Raw genomic sequence first — 14839 nt, 5'->3', positions numbered from 1 at the left:
TACAGAGACATAGGAGAAAAACAATGTTTAAGGTAGAGAGGAGTCCACAAAAGTGCTAGAAACGTACAAAAAATTGCTAGAAATGTAGGTAGAAAATCAAAAGAGGAAAATAAGAAGTGAAAAGAAGAGAGAGTATCAAAAAGTACCAAGTGCAGTTAAATGCCACTAAAAGAAAAAGGAAGACAATTTTCCAGAATATTGAGGAAGTAGAGGGTCATGAGTGACCTTGGCAAGGAATGTTTCAATGACATGGAGAAGACAGGTCATAATAGAGAATAAAGAAAACACAGATGAACCTTGAAGACATTCTGCTAAGTGAAACAAGCCAGTCACAAAACGACAAACTATACGATTCCACTTACAAGAGGCACTGAAACTTTTCAAACTCATAGAGACAGAAAGTAGAATGGTGGTTGCCAGAGGCTAGGTAGAGGCAGAATAGAAAGTTACTGTTTAATGAGTAGAGGGTTTCCATTTGGGAAGATGAAAAAGTTCTGGAAATGGATTGTGGTGATGGTTGCAGAACAGTGTGAATGTACTTAACACCACATAACTGTACACTTAAAAACAGTTACGATGGAAAGTTTTATGTATATTTTAGTACAATAAGAGAGAGATACTAAAGAAATGAAAGAGAGATAAGAAAATGCAAGGACTGAATGTAGCCCCCTCTCAAGAAACTTGAATAGGAAGAGAAGGAGAAACAGACTAATAGCTAGAGAAGGGGGTAGGGTCAAGGGGCGCATTTTTGGGAGACAGCCAGTGGAGAGGGAGCTATTAAAGGTACAGCAAAGAGAGATGCAGTACTGTGGGCTGAGCAAGACAAAATGATGTTGAAACAGGGCCTTGAGAGCTGCCTCTGAATCCCTTTCTAGTGAACACTGAGGGAGGTAGGATGACATAATAGAAGCATGATCGTAAACACGGGCAAAAGGTCTTGCTCTGCCTAGATGAACTTAAATTGGGAATATTTAGGAAACCACGAATGCTCTCTTTAAGTTTAAAAACAATATCCAGTTCATTGTGACTGTTTTAAGCCCCGATAATGGCCCACACAAGTCATTTAAAGATAAAATTGATCAATAACATAATGTAGCGCTTCATGTACAATGAATACAATGAACAATGTTATCATTGCTTCCATTGCAATAGGTAAGTTTTTATTTTCCAATTACATGTTAGATGATGTTTTATTCAAGAAAAGGAAAAGAAATTTATGAATTTTGAAGCTCACTATCAAATTTCAAGAGAAGAATACTGTGTAAACATGGCATTTTTTTTTTTTTAATGGAGTCTCACTCTGTCTCCCAGGCTGGAGTGCAATGGCGCTATCCCAGCTCGCTGCAACCTCCGCCTCCCAGGGTCAAGCGATTCTCCTGCCTCAGCTTCCTGAGTAACTGGGACTACAGGCGCCTGCCACCACACCCAGCTAATTTTTGTATTTTTAGCAGAGACGGGGTTTCTCCACGTTGGCCAGGATGGTGTGGATCTCTTGACCTCGTGATCTGCCGACCTCAGCCTCCCAAAGTGCTGGGATTACAGGCATGAGCCACTGCACCTGGCCAAAACGTGGCATTCTTAGTTAAATATCTTTCTAATTAAATTTGAATTTGCTGTGTGTTATTTTTATGGTATATTATTTAAAATACCTACAAGAAAAATATATACAAATCATGGAATCCTTTGAGTCAAAGAAAAAAATAGTTAAACAAAAGAGTAAATTATTTTTTCCAGAGTGAAAAAGTGGGAAGGAGTTTCTTTAGAAGCACCACATCTAATTCACATATTTTAGGTCTGTCTAAATGGTCCCTGCAAATTATCATCACACATATGAAAAATAATGCTCAAATACTGCACTGTATTTTCTTCTGTCTAGACATAAAAGTTTAGAAATTACAAATATAGGAATCCTTAACATATCTACTCATGAACATGCACATACACTCAAAGTGCCTGTGGAAGATTTGGCTGTTGGTTATGGTTAAATGAATTTGCATAATTTCTTAGTTATATAAAGATACAAGACCAGGAAATCAGATACAAACAGAAATGCTCTCAATTTCAGAGCCCCTACATGAATTGAGTGTTGGGTTTTCTGTGGCAACCTTTAGAATCCCATCTCAGATACATGTATGATCTCATCATTAAAAGAAACCTTCAGAGTCATAATATGAGTCCATAATAATGATACTAATATACACATAATCTGCACAACTATATACATTAATCCCAGAGAACAAATTTTAAAATCCTGATTTTATGTATAAGAAGTATGTCACAACCGCCACAAAATGTATGCAACCCAAGTATTACACAAAAGCAAGTATGTTTTAGGAGCTACCTATATTGTACCCAAAGAATAGGCATTAGGATATTAGGGATATGCCACATTAAAAATGAAAGATGGCATTGTCCTCTGAGGTCTAAAACATATGAACCAATTAAAAGTTGTAAGAACAAAAAGAAAGGAAATTAAAAGACTGATCTTTTCTAAAAGGATGTCAAACAAGTGAAGATAAGGTCTCCTTTCAACATTTTCTTTAATAAGCAAGAAATAGGGATGTCCTGTATTTACACCATTACTGCTAAAATGCTTCCTTTTCTTTAAAGGAGTAGAAAGCAAAGCATTATGTTCTTTTAATGAGTCTACTATCTGAACTTCATCAAGATGTGCAAAGTAATATTCTAGGCCAATTACTTAATTGTTGCTTTGACAAGCCCTGTCATACTGATTCAATATTTAAATAATTATTTTCTTTTTCTTTCTTCCTTTCTTTTTTTTTTTTTTTTTTTTTTTTTGAGACAGGATCTCATTCTGTCACCCAGGCTGGTGTGCAGTGGCATGATCTCAGCTCACTCCATCCTTCACCTCCTGGGCTCAAGCAATCCTCCCACCGTAGCCTCCCAAGTAGCTAGGACTACAAGCACATGCCACCACACCAAGCTCACTTTTGTTTCATTTATTTATTTATTCATTTATTGTAGAGATGGGGTTTTGCCAAGTTGCCCAGGCTGGTCTTGAACTCCTAGGCTCAACCACTCTGCCCACCTCAGCCTCCCAAAGTGCTGGGGTTACAGGTATGAGCCACCATGCCTGGCCTAAATAATTTCTTAGAAAATATAATTATAGGCTGTGTGCAGTGACCTACGCCTACAATCTCAGCACTTTGGGAGGCCGAGGTGGGTGAATCATCTGAGATTAGTAGTTCGAGATCAGCCTGGCCAACATGGTGAAACCCCATCTCTACTATAAATACAAAAATTAGCTGGTTGCGGTGGCACATTCTTGTAATCCCAGCTACTCAGGAGACTGAGGCTGGAGAATAGCTTGAACACAGGAAGCAGAGGTTGCAGTGAGCCGAGATTGCGCCAATGCACTCCAGACTGGGTGACAGAGTGAGACTGTTGAAAGAAAGAAAGAAAAAGAAAGAGAAAGAGAGAGAGAAAGAAGGAAGGAAGGAAGGAAGGAAGGAAGGAAGGAAGGAAGGAAGGAAGGAAGGAAGGAAGGAAGGAAGGAGGGAGAGAGAGAGAGAAAGAAAGAAAGAAAGGAAGGAAGGAAGGAAGGAAGGAAGGAAGGAAGGAAGGAAGGAAGGAAGGGAGGGAAAGAAAGAAAGAAAGAAAGAAAGAAAGAAAGAAAGAAAGAAAGAAAGAGAGAAAGAAGGAAGGAAGGAAGGAAGGAAAGAAAGAAAAAAAGAGAAAGAAAGAAAGAAAGAAAGAAGGGAGGGAGGGAGGGAGGGAGGGAGGAAGGAAGGATTATAGTAAATGTTTTTAAAAGGAGAAGTATATACTACATTGTGAAATACTGTCCTAGTAATAGGTGGTAAACTTTTTCTAATTTACAAATTAATCAGTATATATGTGCTATATGAAGTCTTAAGTTGGAAGAAATAATTTTCTAAGTAGTTCTGGCACAATGAAGCTTCAAAAATAGGTCTCTCTGTGGTTTTATAAACCCAGACCATATCTCATAAAATTTCTAAAGCCAATGAGAAGCCCTATCCAAAGTCAATTATTCTTTGTTACTTAAATATTGTAAATTTTTTGGAACCCACCTTTGGAAACTCTCTGATAATACATTTGGAATCAAAGTAAAAGTAAGATTTTCCTAAAATTGTCAGACTGTTACCCCCCCGTGGTGTCCAAACATTTTGAAACAAAAATGAAAGTGAATGGTTTAATATGGTTTCAAAATGGAATATTAAAATTTGAACTGTCTTGAAAAATCTGGAAGAAGTAGTTGTAGCTATGTATCCTCCATCCATCCACCAGAAAAGTGCCTAGGAAGAAAATAATGTTTTTCTTTCTCTTGTACTTTAAACTACACTCACTTCTTTGATTTTTTATAAAAAAAACTTCCCAAAATTAGCAAATAGGCTTGGTCAAAACTAAGCCTATTGCCTAAATACATTTTTGTAATCAACATAAAATGCCACTTTCCAGTGCACATACATTCGGATCTAAATTAAGTAATTATCTCCAACACAAAGTTTTCTTGCAACACAATTAAAATGTTAAAACTATTCAGTATCAAATGGTATTTTGTTTGTTTGAATGTTGTCTGTCTATGATCATTAACCAATTGAAGAATTCTTACTATTTTTAAATTGTTAAAACTTTTTGGCCATGCACAGTGGCTCATACCTGTAATCCCAACACTTCGGGATACTGAGGCAGGTGGATCACCTGAGGTCAGGAGTTCAGGACCAGTCTGGTCAACGTGGTGAAATTCCATCTCTACTAAAAATATAAAAATTAGCCAGGCGTGATGGCTCCCGCCTGTATCCCCAGCTACTGGAGAGGCTGAGGTGAGAGATTGCTTGAACCGAGGAGGTGGAGGTTGCAGTGAGCCAATATCAGTCCACTGCACTCCAGCCTGGGTGACAGAATGAGACTCCGTTTCAAAAAGAAAAAAAAATTTTTTTTTCATTAAAAATATGTCAAATTCCTAAGCAGGACATAGTACTTTAAAGTCAATGGAAGTCAATACAAGTAACTGTGCAATCAATGAAAACATGATTTTCTTATATTTCTAGGAAAACTTTCCAAAAATTTTTTTTAATTCCAGCACTCTGGGAGGCCGAGGTGGGTGGATCACAAGGTCAGGAGATCAAGACCATCCTGGCTAACATGGTGAGACCCCATCTCTACTAAAAATATTTTAAAAATTAGCCAGGAGTGGTGGCACATGCCTATAATCCCAGGTACTCGGGAGGCTGAGGCAGGATAATCACTTGAACCTGGGAGGCAGAGGTTGCAGTGAGCCAAGATTGCACCACTGCACTCCAGCCTGGGTGACAGAGCGAGACTCCAACTCAAAAAAAAAAAAAAAATCTAAAGAATTAATAATTAATATTTGAGTTATCTGAAAGCTACCAGATAAGCAATAATTGACTAATTTTTAAATATAGAAACCAAGGCCGAGTGCTGTGACTCACACCAGTAATCCCAGCACTTTAGGAGGCTGAGGTGGGCAGATCACGAGGTCAGGAGATCGAGACCATTTTGGCCAACATGGTGAAACCCCGTCTCTACGAAAAATACAAAAATTAGCTGGGTGTGGTGGCGCGTGCCTGTATGCCAGCTACTCGGGAGGCTGAGGCAGCAGAATCGCTTGAACCAGGGAGTCAGAAGTTGCAGTGAGCGGAGATGGCACCCCTGCACTCGAGCCTGGTGACAGAGACTCCATCTCAAAAAAATATATATATATATGTGTGTGTGTGTATATATATATATATAAATCAAATATGTTATTCCCCAATTGCAATGAATGTAGTTTATCTTTTTGTTCTTTTATAGCTTAGAGGACAGAATGTATATCATGATTATCATTATGGGACCGATCATCAATACAGTAATATAGATGGGGAAAGTGTAGGAAATGGAGTTAAACATGCATTAAAGATGTAAAATATACATTGTTCTTTTAAGTAAATGATTTGTTTACTTGGCTGAATACCTGAATTTTAAGTTTAGAGGTTTTCTGAAGAACATCTCATGTCCTTTTTTTCTCACCAAAGTATACTTCAGGGGAAAATTCAATTATTTCACCATTCTAATAGTTCAAATTCCTGACAAATTATAATTTCTTATAATTTGTAGAAACATCTAAAAATACTATATGATTCATCATTAACACATAATCTAAGTTGGTATTAAAGGGTTGAGACTACCGTTGTTTTATTTTTTATTTTTTCTAGGAAAACATGAAACGAGGAGGGACTATTTTTTATTGGGCCCTTATTTGTTTTATTAAATAAAGGTTATTTGGCCCTTTCGTTTTCAGTGGGCCCTTTACTTATTTTATTAAACAAAGGTTAACACAAAATAGCATAAACCTTTATTTAATATGTCTGTTTGTACTATTTCCCTATGTTGAAAACTTTATCTGGTATCATTAGAAAATAGATATTCCACATAGAAGAATTTTCTAGGTACTTGAAACTCATTCCTTTAAATCCACAAATTAGTTTTATTTTAACCATATCTATTTTTAGACTTTAAAAATATATCATACATTACTCTGTTTTCTTAAACAGACACTAATCAACAGAATGCAGTTGTTTCTCAATTACTAGAGTCTTAATTTTACACATTCATTATAGTGCCATTTTTATATTCAACCATTTATGCATTCAATAAAACCCTCAATGACTAGCATAGTATGTTCAGGACTGTTTCCTTCTATACAGAGTGGCCCAGACTGAAATATTTTTTAAGCGCCTGTGTAGGTAGTTTTTTGTTACAGCAGTGAGGTATAGTGAGAAAAAATTAAGCTTTGGTGTCAAACAGACCTGGATTCAAACTCCACGTCCACTGTTTACTAATTGTGCAATTTGGGGAAATGTATTTGACTTTTTAAAGCCTCAATTTCTTCATCTAAACAATGATGATGGTGACTTGCAGAATGGTTGTAAAGAGTAAACAAGATAACTGTAAAGAGTCCAGTGCTCCCTAATCTTCAGCTCCCATCCCTATTGTTCCGCTTGTCACAGTTCTTGCTCCTGCCAATTCACGGTTCTCTTTTGTTTTTTTTTTGAGACAATGTCTCACTCTGTCGCCCAGGCTGGAGTGCAGTGGCGCAATCTCGGCTCACTGCCTGCCAGGTTCAAGCAATTCTCCTGCCTCAGCCTCCCGAGTAGCTGGGACTACAGGCGTCACCATTCTGGCCAGGCTGGTCTTGAACTCCTGATCTTGTGATCCACCTGCCTTGGCCTCCCAAAGTGTTGTGATTGTAGGCGTGAGCCACTGCGCTCAGCCATGGTTCTCTTACTGTTCCCTGTTGCTTCTCAACTGTGAAAACAGGACCCTCCGCTGCTCTGTTCATTGTTGTGTCCGTAGCCCCTGCTGTTTGCCAGTAGTACCTGAAAGTGTAGACACCAGTAGAAAACTTGTGTTTGAATCCTGACTCTACTACTTTCTACTCTATGATCTTGGCCAAATTAATCAACCTCTCTCCACCTCAGTTTTCTCATTTGTAAAATGTGAGGAGTCATAATACTTACCTCAGACGATTAAATCAGTTGCTTGTGGAATTATCCCTCACACGTAGTTAACACACAATAGATGTTAGAATCTATAATGAATGGAAAATTTTTGTTGTTTCTAATCTTCTATGGCCTGAGGAATGAAATAATCAGGTTTATTTAAATGAATTTAAACATAATAAATTTTTCTATTAATCACGTTTCTGAGCTTCAGTATATAGCTTTTTAAACCTTTTCTTTCCTTTTTTTTTTTTTAAAGCAGCTCAGAGGTTTTACTTTGACTTCTGGATTAGTGAGTCCTATTGTGATTGCTGGATAAAGATCTCAAGGTAATTGGGATTTTTACCACATAGAACTGCGAGATAGCCTTTTTTTCTTTCTTTTCCTTTTTGTTTTGTTTTGTTTTGAGACAGTTTCCCTCTGTTGCCCAAGTGGGAGTGCAGTGGCGTGATCATGGCTCACTGCAGCCTTGACCTCCCAGGCTCCAGCAATCCCCCCACCTCAGACTCCCAGCTAGCTGGGACTATGGGCATGTGCCACCACACCCAGTTAATTTTTTTTTCTTTTTTTTTAGAGGCAGAGTCTCACCACATTGCCCAGGCTGATCTGGAACTCCTAGGCTCAAACGATCCTTCCACCTTGGCCTCCCAAAGTACTGGGATTACAGGCGTGAGCCACCATTCCTGGCTGCTTTTCCTTTTTTCTTACTATATGATTGGACTCCATTTTTTTCTGTTCCACTTATAAAGATAGATTTGCAGTTTCATTCTAAGCCAACCAATTTGCCAGTGTTCCCATGTACAAATGTTTGCCTTTTATTCACGGATAGCCAACCATATCAATAGCCAAGTCCACAGTTCACCATGTTATCAGTAAAGCCGTGATATTTATAAATCTTAACACCTAACTCATTTCATAATCCAGTAAAATGTCAAATATTTACATTATGTATTCCATTTCCTTGTGTCAATTATCACCTATTTATCTTCAAACTACTAGCCCAGTCTAATCCTGTAGCTGAATAATCTGTTGGAATTTGGAAATGGAGACTAAAAGATGAGGGTAAATAGCTATTGTTGAGTAATGAATAGCAACAACTTGTTTAGGATAGCAAAATTATTTCATAAATGTTATATATTCATGGTTCTAATTGAACAATGAAATCTAGAAATTGAATAAACAAATGTTTTAACTGAACCTCAAATTACAAAAGGGCTTATTTTCTTATTTTGTATCAGTTTCACTGCTCTATACCTATAGAACAAGGTTTCTACAGTTCCTTTTTATGCTTATTTATCAAGACATAATATGACTACTGATTCCAACATTAGTAGAATTCTAATGGCATTTTTTTCTCTCTGTTGTGTCAAAAGTCACACATAAGCATATGTATCTGTGCTGTCATTCTCTTCTGTTCCCTGGACATTTTTAGTTACCCAAGCAATCTAAGGGACTGCTTGAACCACACATTTGTTAGGGCTGGTTGGCCAGGATTTAGGTGTAGCATGCTGGAGACTAGAAATTATAAAACTTTCCCACACAATGGAAGACAGCTTGGGGGTGAGGGAATTCTTGGCAGTATCAGACCTTCCCAGAAGGCATTTGGCATTTGCTCAGTGATTGCAACATAGCAGACACTTTTCCAAGGGGAAAGGTGAGACGCAATAATAACTGCCAGCTAAACACCATTCCCAAATCTTAACATTACACACAATCACTAATCTGGCCCCTGTTACCTCTCAAAGCTGTACATGGGGACCTGTCTTCAGAGTAATTTGACACGTTCTGATTTTATTATTAAGTATCAACTAACAATGGTCTGCGACCCCTAGCCCAGTCTAATACTCCAGTTGAATAATCTGTAGGAATTTGGAAATGGAGAGTAAAAGATGAGGGCAGGTAGTTACGGTTAAGGAATAAATAGCAACAAATTGCTCAAGATAGTAAAATAATGGCACAAATGGTAATATATGATTGTAACAGAAGAATGAAATTTAGAAATTGAATAAACAAAACTTCAAGCTAAACCTGAAATTATGAAAGGGCTTAGTTTTTCTTATTTTATATCAATCCTACTACTTTTATGAACAAAACAAGTTTTTCATTGAATTCTGTTTTATTCTTATCAATCAGTAAAACTACTTCTGAATGATAGGGATTTCTTGGATGTCTAGTCTTCTAAGATAAACAGATTACTTCTCACAAATTTCCTAAATATTAAGTCTGATCAGTGAGAAACTAAAATGTAGGTATACATCATAGTGATGATAATCTGATTAGCCAAGTTGCTTTCTTTAAAAATATATACTGGTGGGTTTTTTAATACCTTTTCTCCCTCCATATCAAGGGACTTTTTAAACTGTCTTTGTACAGTCTTTGAAATTCTTATATCCAGATAGAAACCAGTGAGTGCAAGCAAAATATCCAATAAACAAAAGAAGACCCAGGCTATGGCTTAGGGCATGCTGTTATAAGAGCATCTTAGGAGTGTAAGAGTGTCTTAGGAGTGGGGATGATAGGAGAGCTTTATAGGAATTACGGTTTAAGGTTGGGAAGGAGACTGGAATCTGTCAGCATAGAGATGTAAGTATTGTGGTCAAGGATCCTAAGATAGTGCTAGAATAGCTCTATGACTTGACTCCAAGAAGTATCTTAGGTTGGGTATCTGAGCTACAGGGAAATTTTAAGGGTGAGAGTGGAACAAAAGTCAGGTGACTTATTTTCTGTTGTCATCGTCAAAGAGAATAGTAGTAAAGGTTAGAGATTGGAAAAGGTAATTGTGATGCTAATATTTGGAGAACATGACCTTCATCTTATGCATTTCTTGTAGTATCCCTGATAATGTTCTTCAGTCCAGCTCTTGCTTAGTAAGTCAAATACAGAGCAAAAATACATGACTACAATTTATAAAGATCTTGGGGGGCATAAAATCTATTTTCAAATGTAAACCACAGATAATTAGGTTTTTTAATACAAATTTGATGTTGATAAATTAATTCTTCAGATTCTTAATAAATTGTTCTCTAAGGTACACAACCAGGTTGAGACAATTTCCTTTACCCATATTCTGGAATTACTTGGTCTGTTCTTACTAGGGCTTCCCATGCATATACCTTCAAGTCCCGGTCAGGACTATTTTCCCTTTTATTGATGAGGCAAAGTCATTTCTGTTTGTGCCCCACCTCTACCTCTCAGCTCCCAGGTAAAACTGATTCTTGCAGTCACCTGACATCTGCATTAGGCATGTCTGTCATTTTCCATTCATTGAAATACCTTAGAACTGCATCCTTTATCTTTATTGAGTATACAACTATCAGTCTCCTCTTTCTTTCAAATCAGGTTTTTAAACACTTTTATATTTCTCTTTCTAGAACACATGTCATTCCTATCTCTATTTTTTTCTCACTTTGGCGGGAATCTTTGTTAGTAAAAATGTTAGCATATCTAAAACCCAATTTATTTATATTTTCTCATCTCACAATGAGTTATGGTTACCCTTACATCCACACATATTTTGGGGCAGGATACCCCATCAAGCTCAAGTCTCCTGGAATATAGTCCCATCAAGTTTTCTGAAGGTAGGAAGCTTATTCTTCTTTTTAGTTTCCAAAGTTCAAGACAATAGAAATAGATGATAACCTTGTTTTATAACTATACATATGTACAGATGCTTCTTGACTTACAATGGGGTTATGTCCTGATAAACCCATTGTAATTTGAAAATGCAGGTCAAAAATGCATTTAATACACCTAATGTACTAAACATCATAGCTTAGCCTAGCCTACTTTAATTGTGCCCAGAACACTTACATTAGCCTACAGTGGGGCAAAATCATCTAACACAAAGTCTGTTTGTAATGAAGTGTTGACTATCTCATGTGATTTATTGAATACTATACTGAAAGTAAAAAACAGAATGGTTGTATGAGTACTCACCATTAACACACACAGCTGAAAGAACACTGGGCCTCAAGAATGTTTGAAGTATTGAACTAAAATTAGTTGCTGGATGATGAGGATGCTACATCAACAGGGTCATCAATTTCTCTCTCTTCTAATGAGGCTGGAGAATCATTGGTAGAAGGCACTGGGGCAGAGACACTTGTTGACATTAAATTCAAAGTACGGTCTCTACTGAATGTGTATAGCTTTCACACCACCATAACGTTAAAAAATCATGTGTTAAGCCATCATAAGTCAGGGACTATCTGTACATATGCCAATACACATATGCACAGTTGCTACTCATCATTAATGAATTCAGTATTCGTGAATTTGCCTGATCGCTAAAAGGTATTCATAACCTCAAAATCAATACTGGTGTGGTCTTTCATGAACACTCACAGAGTGGCCAAATAGTGAATCACCTGATGCATATGTTCTCAGATGAGGTCGTGCTCTCTACCCACTTGTTTCAGCTCTCATACTATAAATAAACATATTTTTTGCAGTCTATTTAGTGCCATAATTTTTGCTTTTTCTTGGTGACTTCACTGTTTAAAATGACCCTCAAGCATAGTGATAAAGTGCTGCCTAAGGTCCCTAATCCCAAAAAGGCTGCAATGTGCCTTATAGAGAAAATATATGTGTAAATAAGCTCAACAGAATAAATATATTTTAGTAGTGATAGCAATGAAAAGAAACAAACTAATCCAACAACATGAATAAATCTCACAGATATTATAGTGAGAAGAAGCTGGATGTAAAATAGTATAAAGTTGTGGAACAGTCACTAATCTAAGGTTAAACAAAATCAAAACACTGGTTGCCTCTGAAAGAGTAAGAGACACAAGACAAACTTCTGGAGAGATGAAAATGTCCTGTGTTCATGATAGCGTTGTGGGTTACACTGGTATATTCATTTGTCAAAGCTGTACAACTAATACATGTTACCTCAAAAGAACTGTTAAAAATAACAATTGAGTTGGGGAGTAGGTGAAGGTATAGATGATATAAGAGTTATAGACAATTGATCATTGTTGAAGCTAGATATAGAGTACATATATTACTCTGTTTGCCTTGTATATGTTTGAAACTTTCCATAATGCAAAGGTTTTTTAAAAAAGAGAGACATAAGAGATACATCAACCAATGTCATGCATATTCTTTATTTGGATCTCAATTTTTAAAAACTGGATATTTGAGAATATTGAGAAAATATTTGGGGTTTTTACTTTTAGGTGTGATGGAGTTATTGTGCTTATGCTTTTAAAAAAAAATCCCCCTTTTTAGAATCACATATGGAAATACAAAATAAATTTTAGGGCATCTGGGATTTGTATCAAAATAAACCAGTGGGTGTGGTGGAGGTAGAGATAAAACAAGATTGACAAAGAATTGAAACTATTGCAGTTGGATGATGGGTACATGGGGTTCATTAGATTATTCTTTCTCCTTCTGTGTGTTTTGGAAGTTTCTATAACAAAAAGATTTTTAAATTGTGCATTTTTAAAAAAACCTTCCATCAACTGAAAATCTCCAGGCTGGCTAAGTCTAGCCAAATGGATGAAACTGCACTTATGCTAATACTACATGATACTGATTTTATCTGAGAAGAGACAAGACGCAGGGCAGGAGCCTGAGCTGGTAACACTAGAAGGGGGCATGGGGTGACTCAGGACGGGAGGCTGGAGCCTGGGTGCTTTGTACGTTGATGCAGTGGGGTGGAGTCGTGAAGAAATATCCCTGAGAGGTAACTATGGAGGCTGGAGGAGCAGGAGGAGACACAGGATAATTAAGGCAAAGCATGAAACTGCTTGGGGGGGATTATGTGACAAAATATTAAAAGCAGTACCACTCGGGAAAGCTAGTTCTGAGGAATCAGTCTCCAAAAAGGCAGAACTCAAATAGGAAAGTTTAATTAGCAAAATCCAGGATTCCTGTACTCAGGTCTATAAAGAGATTTAAAACAAAAACTGAGGCATTTAGGGCATAACTTGCTACTTTAGTTTCTAAAGTAACTTGGAGAAGTAGAGGAAACTTACAAGAAAGGATTGGGTTATGTGGGCACCCAGCTGGAGGGATGAAATAGGGAGAATTAAACTGAGCTTTCTGAGTTTATATTCTTTTAATGAGTTTATTATTCTTTTAATTTACCAAATTTAAATATAGCTGTTACCCTAAACTATCTCCTGACCCTGTTCCAGATCTCCAGGATTCTCTAACAATGTAATAAGATTCTACATTACAAATCTGGAGATGGGGATGCCTAACCAACAGTATGTTTCTTTTCTACTTAAACATGAATAAAGTAGAATTTTAGAAAGTCAGATGTGTTCTTACAAGTATCCCTGAAATACTTTTAGAAAAAGAGTAATGTAGGTAGTTATGGCAAAGTGTCTGAAATAATTTTCAAAAATGAATGGAAAATAGGTTCCTACATCGTGGCAGACTGAGCTAATGGAAGCCACCTTTTCTGATATGAATATGTAGAAATGTTGGGTAAATATAACCACTAAAACAATAGTGAAATACATAACCAAGCTTGAGAGAAAGAAAAATTCCTGTTGTAAGAAGAAAAAAAAAAAAAAAAAAAGCTGGGGATGGTATAGTGGGGGGTAGGGAGAGACTCAAAGTCAGAAGGCTGAATATATGCCCTGGCAGCTAGTAGCCAGGGTTTTAATGCCCACATAGGGACAAGACATGTGCTCTTGCATCTGCAGTGCAGGGGCTACCACTGGGATTTCTGCTAATTCCAGGACATAAAGTCCTATCAAAGTTATATGGTCGGTGAAAAGGAGCCAGAAAATTTAGTCTATCAGACTGGACAAGTACCAAGCAGTTTGTTGTCTGCCCTGAGCTCTAGAAGAAAAAATATTCTCCTGGGAGAAATCTAAACCCAAAGTTGCATAACTGATGAGTGTAGGGTCTAAATTCCCATTGCCTTTGTGGTAAGAGAATCCCAAGTTGAGATTACATAAAAACTAGTCCAGGTAGGAGAAAATATTACATATATATATATATACACACACACACACACACACGCATACACATACACATATTTGATGAATGATGACTGGTAACTAGTATATATAAAGAACACCTGTAAATCAATAAGAAAAAAAAGAAAGACTATATAATTTTAAAATGGGCAAAATTTAACTTAAACAGCCTCTTCGAAGACAGGATTTGCAAATGGCCAATATTCTTATAAAAATTTACTCAGTTGCATGCACCATCAAGGAAATGTAAATTAAAACTACAATGTTGGGGATGGGCACAGTAGCTCATCCCAACACTTTGGGAGGCCAAGGTGGGAGGATCGGTTGAGCCCAGGAGTTTGAGACCAGGCTGGGCAACATAGGGAGACCCTGTCTCTACAAAAAATTAAAAAATCTTGTCTATGCATAGTAGCA

Source organism: Theropithecus gelada, chromosome 13 (genome assembly GCF_003255815.1).
Source record: "Theropithecus gelada isolate Dixy chromosome 13, Tgel_1.0, whole genome shotgun sequence".
Taxonomy (NCBI): domain Eukaryota; kingdom Metazoa; phylum Chordata; class Mammalia; order Primates; family Cercopithecidae; genus Theropithecus; species Theropithecus gelada.
This window is presented reverse-complemented; position numbering follows the sequence as displayed.